Raw genomic sequence first — 19,274 nt, forward strand, 5'->3', positions numbered from 1 at the left:
ATTTTTGATCACCTTTCACTAGCTCATTGGAATTTATTCTTGCCCGCCAACCCCCCCCCCCCCCCTCCCCTATTTCCGTTTGGTAGGACACTATGTTCGTTTTCTCTCCAGGTAACACACATTATTACTGGTGACTTTGCTCGTACCTTACTACCCAACGCTACCACTGGAGCTATAAGCCCCCCTTCACAGCTTCCTCACTATCTTAATATCTGCACTTGAACGGTGGCTTGTCTCCTCGCTTTCTTGGCCTCCCTTCCTGGTGTCTTCTGCTCATTTCTTTCTGCTATCATCTTGCCCTATTCCTTGGCAAACGGATCAGAAACCTTCGTTTTAACTTTATTTCGGCTGGTTCGTGTTTTTACCAGAGATACACTATCTCACAAAAGTAGCCAGAGCACATTAATATGGGTTGTGTCTATCCTTCGCCTTTATGAAAGCTTGAACTCTGCTTGAGACACTTAAAATGAGTTGCCTGAATGTCTGTATTGGGAATGGCAGCCCATTCTTCTTCAACAGCCCAAACCAGAAGAGGTAGCGACGTCGGACTCCGGGGTGTCAAGCAAAGTCCTCGTTCTTACTTATCCCGAAATTGTGTTCTATACAGCTCGGGACTCTGGGCAAGCCAGTCCATTTCAGGAATGCTATTGTCCGCAAAACAGTTGCTTCGCAGATATTGCTTTATGACAGGGTACACTGTCACGCCGATACAAACCACCTTTCACCCCGAACTGGTCCCCAGCTGTATACAACTACACAGTACTGTACTGTTCTTAACAACCTCTTTACACAGGATGGAAAGATAAGAAAACGTGAGAGGCCAACCCAGAGTAGGGATGTCATTTGTCGTTTGATTACATTTATTCAAATAACAAGAAATAATATTAAATACGGTAATGATCAGACTCCCTCTTAACAAACAACAACCAGAGGGCAAATACGTCAAAAATGTATAACAGAGATGTATACACAATGAAGAACAGTGGCATTGCACATTAAGAAAATGGTAAAAATGGAGCCTCAAGGCCTATTTCCAGTTTCAGTCTGAGCTCGACCAAGCTATGTTGCAAATTGCAGAAACTGCTACAGTTAACAGTACAATCAGTGATTTCATAAAAGGCAACAAGTTATTTCGTGGCAGCATTAACAGTTCGTTATGTCAGCCGCCAGGGAGAGCGCTGTCAGCACTGCACTACTTCGCTTCTGCCTAGTACAGGCACAAACTGAGATCTTTCCTCCAGTGCCAAAAGCTACAGAGTACAGTTCCTCGAGTTTCACCCAGAAGACAACAGTTCTGACTTAACAGGCGCTATTTACGGGGAAATAGATACATTTAACCACGAGTGTCTGCATAGTACTTTCAGTCTTAGTCATTAAATCATAGACTGCTAAGAGGCAGCAAAGTTTAGGTGCAATATCTCAAGTGACACACCTCAAACTCTTACCCAAGTTAAGTAGATACGTCCTTTAGGAACAATATTTTCATTTCTCCACATAATTTCTATCCCACTCAACTGCCTTACGCCATCTTGGAACCAGAGGCTGTATACCCGCACGGTAAAATTCTGGACCAACCTGTTGGAGCCACTGTTTGGCAGCGTGCACAAGGGAGTCATCATCTTCAAACCTTGTTCCACGAAGAGAGCCTTCCAGTTTCCCAAAGAGATGATAGTCTCATGGAGCCAGGTCAGGACTGTAAGGCGGGTGTTTCAGTGTTGTCCATCCGAGTTTTGTGATCGCTTCCATGGTTTTTTGACTGACATGTGGCAGTGCATTATCGTGCAACAGCAAAACATCCTGCTTTTGCCGATGAGGTCGAACACGACTCAGTCGAGCTTGAAGTTTCTTCAGTGTCGTCACATATGCATCAGAATTTATGGTGGTTCCACTTGGCGTGATGTCCACAAGCAACAGTCCTTCGGAATCGAAAAACACTGTAGCCATACGTTTTCCAGCAGAAGGTGTGGCCTTGAATTTTTTTTCTTGGGTGAATTTGCATCATGCCACTCCACTGATTGCCTTTTCGTCTCTGGTGAAAAGTGATGGAGCCATGTTTCATCACCTGTCACAATTCTTCCAAGAAATTCATCTCCACCATTCTCATACTGTTCCAAATGTTCGCTGCATACCGTTTTTCTTGTTTCTTTGTGAGCCAGTGTCAACATCCCAGGAGCCCACCTGGCACAAACCTTTTTTAACGCCAACACTTTCAGTATTCTGCAAACACTTCCTTCCCATATCCCAACGTAGCGTGACAATTCGTTCATTGTGATGCGTCTGTCACCAGTTACCAATTCGTTAACTCTCGGCACATTCCAGAATGAGATTTTCACTCTGCAATGCGGAATGAAAATCTCATTCTGGAAACATCCCCCAGGCTGTGGCTAAGCCATGTCTCCGCAGTATCCTTTCTTTCAGGAGTGCTAGTCCTGCAAGGTTCGTAGGAGAGCTTCTGTAAAGTTTGGAAGGTAGGAGACGAGGTACTGGCAGAAGTAAAGCTGTGAGGACCGGGCGTGAGTCGTGCTTCGGTAGCTCAGATGGTAGAGCACTTGCCCGCGAAAGGCAAAGGTCCCGAGTTCGAGTCTCGGTCGGGCACACAGTTTTAATCTGACAGGAAGTTTCATCTCTGCACATTGTCTGGAGTGTGTGCAGTACGAGGCCTGCCGCTGCGAGGACAATTCTCAATATTGCTGTGCCCGGTTTCATCACGTAACCTGCTTGCCCACCGACTAACTGTACTGCGATCGACAGCAGCATCTCCATACACCTTCTTCAACCTCTTGTGGATGTTTCCCACTGTCTTGTTTTCACAGCACAGGAATTCTATGACAGCACGTTGCTTCTAACGAACGTCAAGTGTAGCAGCCATCTTGAAGACATGCTGTGACGGCGCCACTCACGGCAACAGGTTGAACTAAGTTTGAAAACAAGCGGGAAGGATGTATCTACACACCGTAAAACTTTCACACATACAGAATGAAAACTGTATTTTTACTAAAATGGTGTGCATTTCTTTTGGAGTGACCCTCGTATTAGTAAATGTTAGGGTTATTTATTATTGCGTTGCCACATTCCTGTTCTCGTGCAACCCTGTCAGGTAAGCATATCAGTAGAAATAACTAGTGTGCTTACTGACACCTTTATTACAAGTGTAGTGAAAATACGCTTTCTGTTACTGTGTTTGTTTGAGATGAATTAGTAGTAACATTCAGTTGCAACATCCTAACAGTTTTTCCACCCATTCTTTGTAGACCGGGTGAGTACTATAAGAATCCATGAACAACTTTGTATGCTTTTTAATTTTAAACACGTGTTCGTTGGTTACTATTGGCTGAGTCTCTGGACGGTGCTGCCCCCTCTGGAGGTATTTGTACCTGAGAGACAGTGGTCAGAGGGCCACCCCTCCAAGGGCACCTAAAGGCCGGTTCCCACTAGGGCTGCCGCGCGTCAAAACCGCGCGTCAGCGGCGTGGTTGCCATGGAAACGGCGTCAGTGGCAAGGCGCGGCGGGCTCTGCGTCGCGGTTTGCCCATGTCGAACCGCTTCCGCTGCCGCGTGACGCGCCCCAGGTGCGCGCCGCCAATCACAGAACGCGCTGAGCGTGACGTCAGGTACGCAACCCCGGGCCACAAGAACTTTCGCCGAACCGCTGGCGCGGACGCGGCGGCAGCTATGAAATACTTATCATCCGATTCCAAGGAAACTATTCGGTAGAAAAATGTGATTCTTGGGCATGTTACAGCCTGATATCTTCTCTCGATAAAGGGCCGAATTTCTTTTCGATGTTCGTCGTGGTTACGTGCTGTATCGCATTTACGTAAACCTTTACACGAAATTTTAATGAGTGTGCAGAGGTAAAAACGCATTGCGTGGACTTTGCGTACAGTTCATTTTAGGTAATACATTATTGCGTATGAAATTTAGTCAACATATCGAAATTGCTTTTAAAGCTGAGAGCAGAACGATAGCTATCACCGTTCTCGAGATATTGAATGATATGTCGGCGGATGGGCTGTGCGGTGACCGTGCGCGGGTCGCTTGCGACGCGACCGATACTTCGTCCTGCTCGTCGTAAACCATGTGGTTGTATCAACTGCAAATTTCGTAAACGGTTCAAGAAATCTAAAAGCGTTTTTTTGCAAACGATAACTTGTAAAAAGTCATGTATTTCGTCGCATGATAAATATCCAAAATCTGTTTATCTACCGAGATATGAAAGAAACTACAGTTTTTCAGAAGGGATAGATGATTTTTTTTTAAACAGCATTTAATAGCGTGTGGAATGAGAAGTTAAACAGAAACTAATTTGCTGGTATGTCATAAGATGTAATTTGCTAAGTATCTACAGCTATTGATTATTTCCTTTGGTAAGTAACAAACGTTTTTTTTCTTTATCGAGTGTACTTTATTGGTTCAAGGCGCGTTTCGCCTTTTACTTTAAGGCATTTTCGGTGGAATCTAGAATGATTCAGTTTTGTTTTAAATGCATAAGTGATTACTTACAGTGAATCGAGTTTTTGGCGGACATATACGTTTCCCCTCACCTGGTCACATGCTGGAGGTTGAACTAAAACTTAGATTATGGAACATAAGCACATTTTCATGTTCGCTCTTTTTTCTTCTGTCACTAGCTGTAGACATTTTACCGAAAACACTGATTTGAAGTCGTAACTACAGTGTGTTCACCTCATGCCCCTTCCTGTTTGGTTTGTTTATGTACATGTTGCCAACCTAAAGAATTATATGCTGAAATTGTTTGTTTATTTCTGTTCTCCTTATATCTGTATATGTGTGGGGCTAGCCAGTGATAGTTATAGAAAGTTGAAAGTGAATGCAGTAGTTGTCAGACAGTGGTTGAAAGGTTTGGTGTTCAGCTGATTTCAGTTTTGGTTTAAATGTTTTGTGGAGGAGTGCATGGAAGACTAAATTCACTGCTTACATTAACAGATAAAATAGTAGAATAGCATTTGAACAAATGATTATTATCAGAATACTATCACCCAACCCCTTTGTCCTCACTCTTTGACGCCTCATAATATGTCCTGTCAACTTACCCCTCTTGTAGTCAAAGTTGTGCCGTAATTTCCTCTTCCTACTCTATTTAAATCCGTACCTCTTCTTTAGTTACACGATCCTCATGTCTAATCTTCAGCATTCTTATTGATCACCATGTTTTGAAAGCGTCCATTGTCTTCTCGACAGGACTGTTCATCGCCCACGTTTCACTTACAAGGCTGCACTCCACACAAATACCTTCGTAAAATAGTACCCAATCATTACAATTTATATTCCATGTGAACAAATTTTCTTTTTCAGAACGCTTTTCTTGCTATTCACAGTCTTCATTTTATATCCTCTCTACTTCTGCCTTCTCAATTACTGCTTCCCTTTCAAGTCATTGAAGTCTTAGAAATGCAGTTTGGTTTCTGTACAAGTTGTAGATAATCTTGTGTCCCTGTGTTTTATCGATGACATCTCCAGAGCTTCAAAGAATGTTTTAATTAAGATTGTCAAAACCTTTCTCTAAACATGCAAATGCTATAAACACAGTTTCGCTGTTCTTCAGTGTGTCTGCTTAGTTAAGTGGTAGGATCAGTATTGCCTTGCGTGTTCAGACATCTCACAGGAATCTAACATTGTACTTATGTTAGTTTGTACAACCCCTCCCCCTCTCCTGTCTACATATTCCTTCCACTATCTAGCCTTCTCTTATTTCCTTAGTTCTGGCTTGCCAAATGAGTTCTTGACAGTTGCTTCTCCTTTGAGCAAAGTTTACTTTGTTCTTTCTCATTTTCATTCCCTTATGTTTTCCAAGTGCAAAATCACGTTGCAATTTTGGACTTTCTGTCAACGTCATGTTTAGACATTTCTATTTCCAATGGCCTACTTTATTTGCTGCATTTTTGTATTTTTCCCTCTTGTCAGATTTAATATTTCACATATTATCTAACGATTTCTACTGTACCTTCTTCCCGTTCTCATACTCTGCTGCATTCACCACTTCTTTTCTCAAAGATATCCATTCGTATTCTAGCGGATTCCTTCCTCTGTTTCAGCCAGTCGTTGCATTACGCTAACTTTAAGATTATCGAAAAACTGTGGGTCTTGACTTATTCAAGTTCCATTTCCTTAATTTGCTACCGTTTACTGTCTCTTTAGTTGTAAACTGCAGCTCGTAACTAATAAAGTATTGTAGGTTTGCGTCTGCACCGGTAGATGTCTTATAATTTAAAATCTGGTTTCGAAAACTTTGTTCCAAATATGTATTATTCTTTCATGATTCTTAAGCAATGTGCTAGATAGTGAACAATGATGAACGGTAGTCATGAAATCTGTTTATGGTGAAATGAGAAAGCATGCATAATAGAATATGTGAAAGAGTACATTGTACAGAAAATGAAAAATTGGTATGCCTTCACCCAACTTCGTCTTTCCTCCATGTAGGTGTAAGATATAGTTTTTCAGACGCACCGGGAGTTTCAGTGGGTCCCGCCCCGTACCTCAGTGGCAGTCCGTCATTGGCTACCGCTAGCGTCTGCCGCTTCCAGATGGGAACGCCAATTCCGCGAGCCGCCGCGTCAAAGCGGAAAACGCTTGCCGCTGCCGTTGCCGCACGACGCGCTCTAGTGGGAACCGGCCTTAACGGTACACTCGCCGCGGCGAGGGAGAGATTTGGCAGTGGTGAATGGGCTTTCGGCCGGGCAGCAGTTCTTAGCTCGCGGCAGCGAGCGCCGTGTAAACGGCAAAGATATATATTTTGATTGCTAACTTACCTATGAATATTAAGTGATTATCGCAACTTTCGTGTTTTATTAAAATCCGAATGGATTCGAACCATTATACAGTCGTCTTCAATTCATTGCCCTTCGGTACATTTACGTTTTCGTCTGCGGACGCTAACAACATGCGAGTAAAATTCTTAAAAGTAGCCATTTTACTGAGAAAACTTATGTGTGCTCAATTCAAATGTTCTTGAGCTCTTATGGGCTCTCTTCTGGGATGTCTTGTACCTCTAAAACAGTTGCTTGTATGTTGCACAGAATTATCTTTGTGACAAGGCCGAAATCGATAGGCAGTGAGGTACAGCATCTCTGCTTGGCTCTGTCCTGTTGAAAAAAGTGTGACTTTTTCCTCTTCCTACGAGGGTGATTCAAATGAAAACTTAAATGTTTTTTTAAATATTATTTATTGTGCAGAATTGCTACAAAGTTGTATCACTTTTCAACATAATCTCCCCCACGCTCAATGCAAGTCCTCCAGCGCTTATAATGTCCATAAATTCCTTTAGAAAAAAGATTCTTTTGGTAGTCCGCGCAACCACTCATGCACCGCGTGACGTACCTCTTCATCAGAACGGAACTTCTTTCTCTCATTGCGTCTCTGAGTGGTCCAAACATATAGAAATCACTTGGGGCAAGATCTGGTGAGTATGGTGGATGAGGAAGACACTCAAAATGCAGGTCTGTGATTATTGCAACTGTTGTACAGGCAGTGTGGGGCCTTGCATTGTCATGTTGCAAAACTACACCTGCTGACAACAATCCACGTCCCTTTGATTTAATTGCAGGCCGCAGATGATTTTTTAGGAGATCTGTGTATGATGCACTGGGGACAGTGGTCCCTCTAGGCATGTAATGCTCTAAAATGACGCCTTTTTCGTCCCAAAAGAGAGTCAGCATAACCTTCCCTGCTGATGGTTCTGTTCGAAACTTCTTTGGATTTGGTGACGAGGAATGACACCATTCCTTGCTCGCTCTTTTCGTTTCCGGTTGGTGGAAGTGAACCCAGGTTTCGTCCCCAGTAACGATTCTCGCAAGGAAGCCATCACCTTCTCGTTCAAAGCGCCGAAGAAGTTCTTCACAAGCATCAACACGTCGTTCTCTCATTTCAGGAGTCAGCTGCAGTTGCACCCATCTCGCACACACTTTGTGAAACTGGAGCACATCATGCACAATGTGGTGTGCTGACCCATGACTGATCTGAAAACATGCTGCAATGTGATTCAGTGTCACTCGGCGGTTTTCCTTCACTATGGCTTCAACTGTTGCAATGTTCTGTGGAGTCACAACTCGTTGTGCCTGACCTGGACGAGGAGCATCTTCCACTGAAGTCACACCATTTGCGAAGTTCATTCGTAGGCTTGCTGCTATGACAAACATGTATCACCGTACTGAACCTTCATTCGTCGATGAATTTCAATAGCTTTCACACCTTCACTACGCAAAAACCGAATAACAGAAAACTGTTCTTCCCTGGTGCAAGTCGCAAGTGGGGCGGCCATCTTTATACTGATACTGCGACGGTATGTGTGCATCTGGACTACGCTGCCACCTACAGGCCATTCTGCACGCTGTTTGTAGCACGCTTACCAACTTACAGGATAACGGCGCGAAATTTCGATTTGTTATTACAAATTTAAGGTTTTCATTTGACTCACCCTCGTACGTATCCCACTGTGGCATACTGACCACAGACTGACTCCTGTAATCAGCTGCGGAATTATGATGACATTCGCCAAGAACGTTGCCCCTTGACACTCGAAGGAAAAAATCTCTCTTGTTTCTTTACTTCAACAGTTTCACCTTTTGTCGATTCTCTCACTCCTGTTTTCTGTAATGGGATAGCTGCCCACTGTGGCTCCCGACAATTACTATGAAAAGAGACACTGTCATTTGCGTGTCGCACATATCCGTCAGAAGATCGTATCTGGTATGTTTATATTTTAGCATGTTTACAGCATAGATTTGGCCCTTGCAATAGAGCCAACAAATAATTTGCGGTATAGGGTGCAAGTGCTACGAGTACTATGAGACCAAGAGGTTGGTACAGTAGAGGAAAAAGTGGTGGGCCATATCAAACCAGTCAGAAGACTGATGAAACAGACCTTGCAATATTGACCTTCATTGATCTTAGTACCTCCTACTTTGTTAGCATGAAATGTATCAAGAGATCACTCTCATGATTACCACGATTTGAGAAAGATGTCGCCATGAGTTTTTGTGTCGGGGTAGTTTGAATTTCCGTGGTCTTTTGGGTGATGAGGAATGGACATTCTAGTGACCGGAGCTTCGTCTGTGAGACGAGACATCAATGTCTCATCATCGGTGATAATTTGATCAAGAAAGACATTTTCATCCACGTGATCCACTGCCAAAAATGTCCGCGTTGCAGTCATTCTCTTTGTGTTGCTTTGATCATTCAGCTGCTCGGTAGCCCATAGTGCACAAACTTTGCTGTAGCCAAGAAGTACTGATACAATTTTATCAATCAAAGACCAAATAATATGTGGGAAAGACGCGTAACCATCTAAAGTTATGTGTCTACATTAAACAATTTCGTGTAGTCTTCAGTTGGTTTATTCTGAATGACAGTCATCCAGGTCAAGTTTCTTCATGCACATTCGTTCATCCACTGTCGAACGTTTCGTACCACTTTCTTGCATTTCTTTCGTTCGTTACTGTATTGCCATATAATTCCATTTGATGATGGTGAATTTCTCCAGGTTTCAACTTCGGAGCTTCCAAAACTCGAATAACACTTCTGAGACCACAGTCGACGGTGCTTTGTATCATATACACTGTCGGAAGTGGAAGGTGTTACTCCACGAGCGCCTAGACTGAACGCTAAGATACTGGTTAAAATGGTTCAAATGGCTCTAAGTACTATGGGACTTAACATCTGAGGTCATCAGTCCCCTAGAAGTACGTAAACGTAACTAACCTAAGGGCATCACATACATCCATGCCCGACCTGCGGCAGTAGCAGCCGCGTGGTTCCGGTCTGAAGCGCCTAGAACCGCTCGGTCACAACGGTGGCGAAGATACTGGCATCCCAGTGTATTACTCCACGAACGCCTAGACTGAATGCTAAGATACTGGTATCCCAGTATTCCAATGGCTGTGGAATATTTTGATTAAAATTTTATCCTTATGTGACCTTATTTACAATCCAGATAAAAGCCACTCCTACATATGAAGATTGTGATTGTGTGAGTACAAAATGTCTACTGGGTGTGTGTCGTTGCGGATACTTGCAGATGAAAATCACAACAGGCCTACTGTACACTATGCGCACAGACATTCACAGTTAATCGCCTTTTATTGGACTCTGAGAAGGCTGAATCACCGGCATGAGGACCTCGATAGCATCACACTGACAGATCACATATACAGATGGAGCAATTACTGCAGAAGAATAGGCACGAACTATTCCAGGCCCACAACACGAGAAGATCGTACGATTGTTTGACAATAGCTGAAACCCGGGGAGAGGTTGCACACTGAGTGTCGGGAACAATTACAGGAAGCAGGGTTGTGATCACGAATTGTCAGGCGAGGTTAATCACTGAAGCCATAGCATAGACGACAGACGTGTATGGTATAGCGCCAGAGTCAACTGGGATACTGACGTACTGTTGTTTTCAGAGCTGAATCTTGCTTCTGTTTGTGGCAGTCGGATCGACACTAGGTTTTCTGTAGATAACATGTTGAAATGTTACAAGAAGCAGCGACCGTTTAAATCCATCCTCTCCATCTCCTGGAACCACTGTTGGAGAGCAATTGCGTATGATAATTGGCTGATTGGGTGATTGCTTAAGAGAGGCTGAATGCTCACCAGTATGTGGTAAGAATGGTAACCTTATTGACATACCCTTCATGGCAAGCGTATGAAATGGCGTACTCCAGCTGGATCATGCAAGACCTCAAACTGCAGATCACACCACAAAAGCTTTAAGGACTGTGCAGACGTTGACTGATCTGCCCAGTCTTCAGATTTATCAGCCAGACATCATGTCTGAGATTTATACAATCTTCATGAAAATCGCATGTTTGAGACATTTTAATAAATTCCACAACATGATATTCACAGGCTGTTTGCTTCCTTGTCTGTGGGGGTCATATCTCAAACTGATGTTGATGGTGGATATCAGTTCCAAACGGAATGTAAGTTTAATCGTTCAATACCCGTTGCATGTCAAACATCTCCACAACATTTGATAGGTATAGTATTGGTACCTCAAGGTGTAACATTTTCCATTTCCGTCAATGTAATTCACTTTTAAAAATGATAGGTAGCACAATACCAACTTGTTTCGATTGGCGCTCACAAAACACTGAGACAAGGTAAGGAAACTAGTCGACCATGCACTGAAGCATGTATGGGCATTCTGGATCACTTTCCACTTAAATGACCTTGAGAAGTTTTAGTGTTAATGTGGCTCACTTGCATGCATGGACAGGGTCAATGGACCGTGACATCGTAATGTGTCCATAAGACGTCTTCAATGATCTTGAATGAACGACTTCATGAAGAGGGAGGCAAATTTAAAATTTTATAGATAGTGGGACATTTGAATACCGACAAGAAATTTAAGACATTAAAGATTTGGTGGGCAGTACATTTAAAATTCTACATACTTTTTAATCAGTCACACTGCAAGATGGTGGAAAAGTTATAGTAGAATCAAAAACCAGTTCAAGTTGCAAATTTCTACTTTTTTGCGTTCAGTGACTAGTTTCGGGTCGAAACACATTTTCAAATCATCAAAACATAGTCGAAAATGGCATTTCCGAAGATGTCAAAAAATTGCAATGAATGATTTTTTTGACATCTTCGGAAATGCTATTTTCGACTAAGTTACGATGAATTGAAAATGACCCGAAACTAGTCATCGAATGAAGGAAAGTAAAAATTTGGAGCTTGGACTGGTTTTTCGTTCTACTGATTAACAGAAGTTGTTGAGCCAAGCTACTCCACCATGCTGGAAGTTCGTAGAAAAGTTTTAGAAAGTGCAATATTTTTTTGCAATATGTTTAATTAGACTACGTTAGCCTCACCAGTAAATTCCGTTGCTTTTATACTTCACTCGTTCTCGTACTTAATGTTTTCGTCAAATACTGTACTATCGTGCCAGTAAATTTCATCTCACTACCTGTTTTCATTTTACACTAATGTTTGTGCTAAAATATTGCAGTACCTCAGCAGCAGAGTATCAAATACTGCATTGCCATAAATCGTAAGTAAATGTTTCCTTTTCCTTTGTAATATATTACAAATGGAATGGGAAAGAAAAAACCCTGGGAGACATAAATACTCCAGGTATAAAATTTATTACATTTCAAAGAAAGTTGGGTACGCACTTGGCTGACTGCACATTTACAAGGAAGATTCAGACTTTAAAGTTTTACATTGTTTCACATTACAAAAATACTATCACTTGATGTTATCTTATGAACAGGAATAGAATTAGATATTTTCATACACACAGTCTCTGATATGTACAAACTTTAGTGTGCATCACTACGTTCGAAATCAGTTGTATCCATCTTGTTCATTCATCCACAACATATCATGCACACGATGCTGCCATTGTGAAAGTCAAGTTCATATCTGTTAGTAGCTGAGAGTCTTGATAGTAGTTGTGTCCTGCAGTACTTCAGATAAACGAGGCCTACTGCTCCAAATCTCGTGTTGACTCACCTTACGCTCTTCATTGGATGAAGTCCGCCCATTCCCAATCCTACGAGTCATTCGGTGTGTATTGTGCTTCCATCATCATGCAGATGCTTCAAGGTCTGTAACAAGGAAGCAGAAGACTTCCTGCTTTCTTGCATTACAACAAGCAATTGACAAGCAAAATACAAATTTTATCAGCAGCAGTAGCGCACGTAAGACTTACATTTTCTCTTTTAAATCGATGGTACATGAACAGAGGACAGCAGCTGCTGCACCAGTAGCAACAGTGCAAGTGACTTCTTTCTACTTGTAACTGTCTCACACTTATACATAATCAGTGAACTTGGGAATGCTTCACAATTGCTAAATATGTAAGGGAATTGTATAGGCTTCCTTATCTCCTTCTTCATCTTCTCTCTGTCCATCTCCTCCACCTCCTCCTCCTCCTCTCTTTGTTCATCACCTCCTCTTCCCACTATCTTTATCCACCTCCTCCACCTCCCTCATCTCATAGTACATCTCCTCTCTCTATTTCCTCTTCACCCCTCTCTCTGTCGACCTCCTCCCTCCTGCTCACTCTGTCCATTTTCTCCCCCTCCCTTTCGCTGTCCATCTCCTCTTTTCCTTTCTCTTTCACCTTGAGCCTTGTTTATTGTTACTGCAAATGGAAAATGAAGTCACTTAGAATGAATAGGTAGATCGGTTGGGATCATTAATATAAGATGGTACAGTAGAGACCTCTCCAGCTGATGCCTTTGAGGATAGTAGCTTCAGCGACAGTATTTGTTGTAGTTTTAATCTGTGAACAAGTAAGACTGCTAAGTGTCAGCATTCTAAACATAAGCCGATAAGCTATAAATACATTCCTCTTTCCTCTTAAAACTTACTGCAATGAAGAAACCAAAACAGTACGTTGTATGTATACAGTTTCTGTTGATAGTTACATATGTATGGAGAAAGAGTATATCCTGAAAAAACAATTTGTCTAATTGTTTAAAAGCTCTGATATCTAAATTAAAGAGACTAAGTTAAAACTGACTGTGAGAAAGAAAAGGAAACTGCGCATTTTCATAGAACAGCGTTGTCTTTCTCACAGTACCGTGGTGTTTAAAAAAATATATAGCCTCTATCTGTCTGAATGTTAGTAGAGTATCCTGTAACTATCAGAAGTAAAACAGTCAAGAACTCTTCCAGATTTTTGCTATCAACTATTCCCCTTTATATATTAAACAAATATTTCAATATTACATTTACTAAAAATAGTTACAGCCAGTCTCTGTCTCAATGTTTATTATAGCATCAAGTAAAAATTTCAAATAAGTGGTCAACACCTTTTTGGAATTTGTTCCAAAAACATTTGTTCATTACATATTACAGGTATATTTATTTACCATGTATCATGTATATTATTTAGCCATTTATTAGTGTTGTGCAAAATACAAAATAAATTGCTCAACAACTTTTAGAAATTTTTGCTAATATATATATATATATATATATATATATATATATATATATATATGAACTTTTCGAGATTTTTGATAATGTTTCCTCTTTGTATACCGGTATATATACATATATTTAGGTCATATATAATATGTGGCTTATGAACCTTTGAATGTTTATTAGGGTTTTTTGTATATATATATAAATGGTCAAGGTGGATTCTCAGCCACATAGATAGTAGCTCACTGAAAGAGGGCATTTTTCCAGATAGACTGAAATTTACTATTGTTAATCTGTTGCATAAAAAAGGGGATATGTCTGATGCTAACAACTACAACCCAATCTCACATCTGACAGCTTTATTCAGAATTTTTTAAAAAGTAATGAATCCAATAGTAGCATTACATATTTGTTAAAGTGAAGTACTAACAAAATGTCAATTTGGTTTTCAGAAAGGCTTTTCAACAGATAATGCTATATATGCTTTCACTGATCAAATATTAAATGCATTGAATAACCAGACATCACCAACTGGGAAATTTTGTGAAGGCCTTTGATTGTGTGGATCATGAAATACTTTTTGATAAGCTGAAGTATTGCAGTATGAGTGGGACAGTGCACAAATGGTTTAAGTCATATTTAACTGGAAGAATCTAGAAATTAACAGTACAGATAGTCTGCAAAAATCAGCAGAGTTCTCTAACTGGGGATATATCAAGAATGGTGTCCCACAGGGTTCAGTCTTGGATCCCTTATTGTTCTTAATATAGATTAATGAAGATACAAAGCTAGTTCTTTTTGCTGATGATACAAGTATATTAATCACACCCAAAAAACAAGAATCAGCTGAGTAAATTGTAAATAATGTCTTTCAGAAAATTATTAACTGGTTCCCTGGAGTGGACTCACACTAAATTTTGAGAAAACACACTATATACAATTCTGTACAGTAAATGGCATAACACTGGTAAATATAGACTGCAAACAGAATTCTGTTACTAAAGCAAAATATTCAAATTCCTGGGAGTTTGCATTGATGAGAAATCGAATTAGAAGAAACTCATCGATTATCTGCTGAAATGGCTACTTATGCTATCAGGGTTATTGAAAATTTTGATGATAAACATGTCAGTAAATTAGCCTACAATACATATTTTCATTCACTGTTTTCATATGGCATCATTTTTTGGGGTATTTCATCACTAAGACAAGAAGTATTCATTGCACAAACGCGTGTAATCAGAATAATAGCTGGAGCCCACCCAAGATCACCTTGCAGCCATTTATTTAAGGAACTCAGGATATTCACAATACATATATTCACTTATGAAATTTGTTATTAATAACCCATTCCAATTAAGAAATAACAGCGAAGTGCATGGCTACAACACTAAAAGAAAGGATGATCTTCACTATTCTGGGTTAAATCTGAGTTTGGTGCAGAAAGGGGTGAATTATGCTACCACAAAGATATGTGGTCATTTGCTAAATAGCATTAAAAATCTGACAGATAGCCAACTAACATTACAAACAAATTAAAAGAATTTCTGAATGACAACTTCTTCTACCAAACAAATGAATTTTTAGATATGTAGTAACTGTAAAAAAAAATATTTTGTGAAAAGAAATCTTATGTTAAAGTGACACATCCCACATAATTATGAAATGTCATATTCATGATCTATGGAGGAAGTATTAATGTATGTGTGTAATGTGAATTACTGTATGGCTAATCACGTTTTAATGGCTGTATCTATCTTAATAAAGACGAACTGACACTGAAATGTATTTTGTGTTCAATCGTTATCTTCAAACACATTGTGGCTACAGGTGCTTTAACATCACCAGCTAGAGGTTCTTTGCATGCAGGAGAAATGTTACATTCTCTTCCTAAACTTGGGCCCAATGCATTTCCAATCTTTAACCTGATTCACAGTGTGCTGTGACACATGAAAAAATTTTCAGCAGCTTGCTTCACCTTTTTCAAATCTCATGTATTCCATTTTACCGGGTGATCAAAAAGTCAGTATAAATTTGAAAACTGAATAAATCACGGAATAAAGTCGATAGAGGTACAAATTGACACACATGCTTGGAATGACATGGGGTTTTATTAGAACCAAAAAAATACAAAAGTTCACAAAATGTCCGACAGATGGCGTTTCATCTGATCAGAATAACAGTAATTAGCATAACAAAGTAAGACAAAGCAAAGATGATGTTTTTTACAGGAAATGCACAATATGGCCACCATCATTCCTCAGCAATAGCTGTAGTCGAGAAATAATGTTGTGAACAGCACTGTAAAGCATGTCCGGAGTTATGGTGAGGCATTGGCGTCGGATGTTGTCTCTCAGCATCCCTAGAGATGTCGGTCGATCACGATACACTTGCGACTTCAGGTAACCCCAAAGCCAATAATCGCACGGACTGAGGTCTGGGGACCTGGGAGGCCAAGCATGACGAAAGTGGCGGCTGAGCACACGCTCATCACCAAACGACGCGCGCAAGAGATCTTTCACGGGTCTAGCAATATGGGGTGGAGCGCCATCCTCCATAAACATCGTACGTTCCAGCAGGTGTTTATCAGCCAGGCTAGGGATGATGCGATTTTGTAACATATCGGCGTACCTCTCACACGTCACGGTAGCAGTTACAAAACCAGAATCACGCATTTCCTCGAAGAAAAAAGGCCCTATAACGGTAGATGTGGTAAATCCAACCCATACCGTGACTTTCTCGTCATGCAATGGAGTTTCCACGACAGTTCTAGGATTTTCGGTAGCCCAAATTCTGCAGTTGTGGGCGTTGAAAGACCCTCGGAGCGTGAAATGAGCTTCGTCGGTCCACAACACGTTACTCAACCAATCGTCATCTTCCGCCATCTTTTGAAATGCCCACACTGCAAATGCCCTCCGCTTCAGTAAATCGCCAGGTAACAGTTCATGATGCCGATGGATTTTGTACAGATAGCATCGGAGCGTACGCCTAAGTGCCAACCAAACAGTAGTGTATAGAATGCCGGTACGACGTGCGACTGCACGAGTGCTGACTTCCCCGTGCATAGACGAACCCACGACAGCCTCCATTTCTTCCTGAACTGTTTCAGAAGCATTAATTTTTAATCGATAAACCTGCAGTAATAGCTTGTTTTGCCTTTTTCAAATCGTCTACAGTCCATTTAGCTTGCTCTGTCTTCCTTGTACATTTTCTAACAAGCTGAGACATAAAGAAAATCGATACTCTCGCGGCAATGGTGGCCAGATTTCAGGGCAATTAACAATACGACGAATACATGATTTTATTCAAAACAACTATATGATACAAAATAGGATTTACCTTGATGCTGTGCAATAAAAAATATCTTAGCAGAAGCAGTGAAACAGGCAGTTAATTGTGATCTTTACTACAGCTTCAAAAAATCCTACTCACTTGACCTACAAATGAAAACTGACAAGATAGCTCACGAAACGTCCTGGCAGATTAAAACTATGTGTCAGACCGAGACTCGAAGCTGTGAGGACTGGTGGTGATTCGTGCTTGGGTAGGTTAGTCAGTAGGGCACTTGCCCGCATTAGGTAAAGGTCCCAAGTTCGAGTCAGGAAGTTTCTTAACAGTGTGTATTCTGATGCAGAGTGAGAAGTTCATTCTGAAGATGGATTTTGCCTCTTAAATACAGAAGACCACCGCTGAGTCAACTTCAACTGATCCAGCCCTCATGAGAACTTTCTGAGCAAGTAGCAGATAAGCCTGACACTATGTTCTGTCATATTACCAACACCACACTTGGAAGTCACATCTCTGATGCCTTACAAAACTGTACTATGAATCTACGTTAACGGGTTTTGAAACATGTTAAGGAAGCTTTTACTGCTGTGCGAAAGCTGCCATGTTAAATACCAAGCAAATGGAGTGAGAAATAGCGTAGTCTGTCATAATGACACTCATACACTGTGTTGAATCTACATTAATGGGTTTTAAAACATGTTGAGGACGCTTTTACTGCTGTGCGAAAGCTGCAATGTTAAATATCAAGCAAATGGAGTGAGAAATATCCTACAAATAACTATCTACTCGTAGTCTGTCATAATGACACTCATACACTGTGTTCGATAATGTAATACATTCTGTTTACCATCTAATTGAGCAGGTTCTATATCGCTTATAATCTGTAACTGCTCCGCCGGCCGCGGTGGTCTCGCGGTTCTAGGCGCGCAGTCCGGAACCGTGGGACTGCTACGGTCGCAGGTTCGAATCCTGCCTCGGGCATGGATGTGTGTGATGTCCTTAGGTTAGTTAGGTTTAAGTAGTTCTAAGTTCTAGGGGACTGATAACCACAGCAGTTGAGTCCCATAGTGCTCAGAGCCATTTGAACCATTTTTTTGTAACTGCTCCACCATTTAAAAGCTAGGTTCAGTCACATATCGGCAGCTTTCTGTCGTCAGTGAACAAGTCTTTAATTGAAATTATTATAGCAGGAAATATTTTTAAAATCTGATGGAGCAGTAATTATGCACTGATATTTATCCACATAACGCCACCAATAATATCACATACGGTTAGCACCTTCTCACTTGAAAATTATCACAACCCAGTGTTAGCAATTCTCTCATCTCCACACAATCTAATTTTCTTATTCGATCAACAATTCTCTCAGAACGAATGCAGCATGTATTTCACATATGGACAGTTGTTTGTGTTATGAAAAATTCTGCACAGCTTCGCAGAACACATACAACAGGCAGCTCTGTGCAGAACGTGTTGTACCCGCAGCGTGCTACCTGAGATATTTGCTGATAGCAGACCTTTCAGAGCCTACTACCAGCATGTAGCGCCTACTGATGTGTGAGAATTTAAAGACACACATGTCTGGACAGCATGATTCATGGTCGCTTCTTCCATATCATGAAAATGTGAACTACCTACATTATGCAAATGACCAACTGTTTTTCACTCTACACACACCTAAAATCACCCTCCAATTGCAAGTTGAATATTGTCATAGAGAAGGAAAATGATAGTTCAGTTATATGCCAAAACTAGTTAAAACAAGGGGATGGGGGAGGAGGCCACATGATTAATTGAGGTGATACAAGATGTGAAAGACTATACACCTTACTTGATCTCTTAGCTGAAATAAAATACGTCACTTTCACATTCACACAGTTAGAAGCCATTTCACAGTGACGCTAAAGCAATATTTATTGACATTAAGATTCAAGAATAAAAAAACTAAACATGGAGTACAACACAATACACAAGTTCAGGCACTCTCTCCAGAAAAAAAAACCTCATCTCTCACTCTTCACTCAATATTCGAGATTTGGCACATACTTCGAAAGTTGAACTTTATGGAAAAGAATGGACAAAATT

The sequence above is a fragment of the Schistocerca nitens genome, chromosome 4 (genome assembly GCF_023898315.1).
Source record: "Schistocerca nitens isolate TAMUIC-IGC-003100 chromosome 4, iqSchNite1.1, whole genome shotgun sequence".
In the NCBI taxonomy this organism is placed as follows: Eukaryota; Metazoa; Arthropoda; class Insecta; order Orthoptera; family Acrididae; genus Schistocerca; species Schistocerca nitens.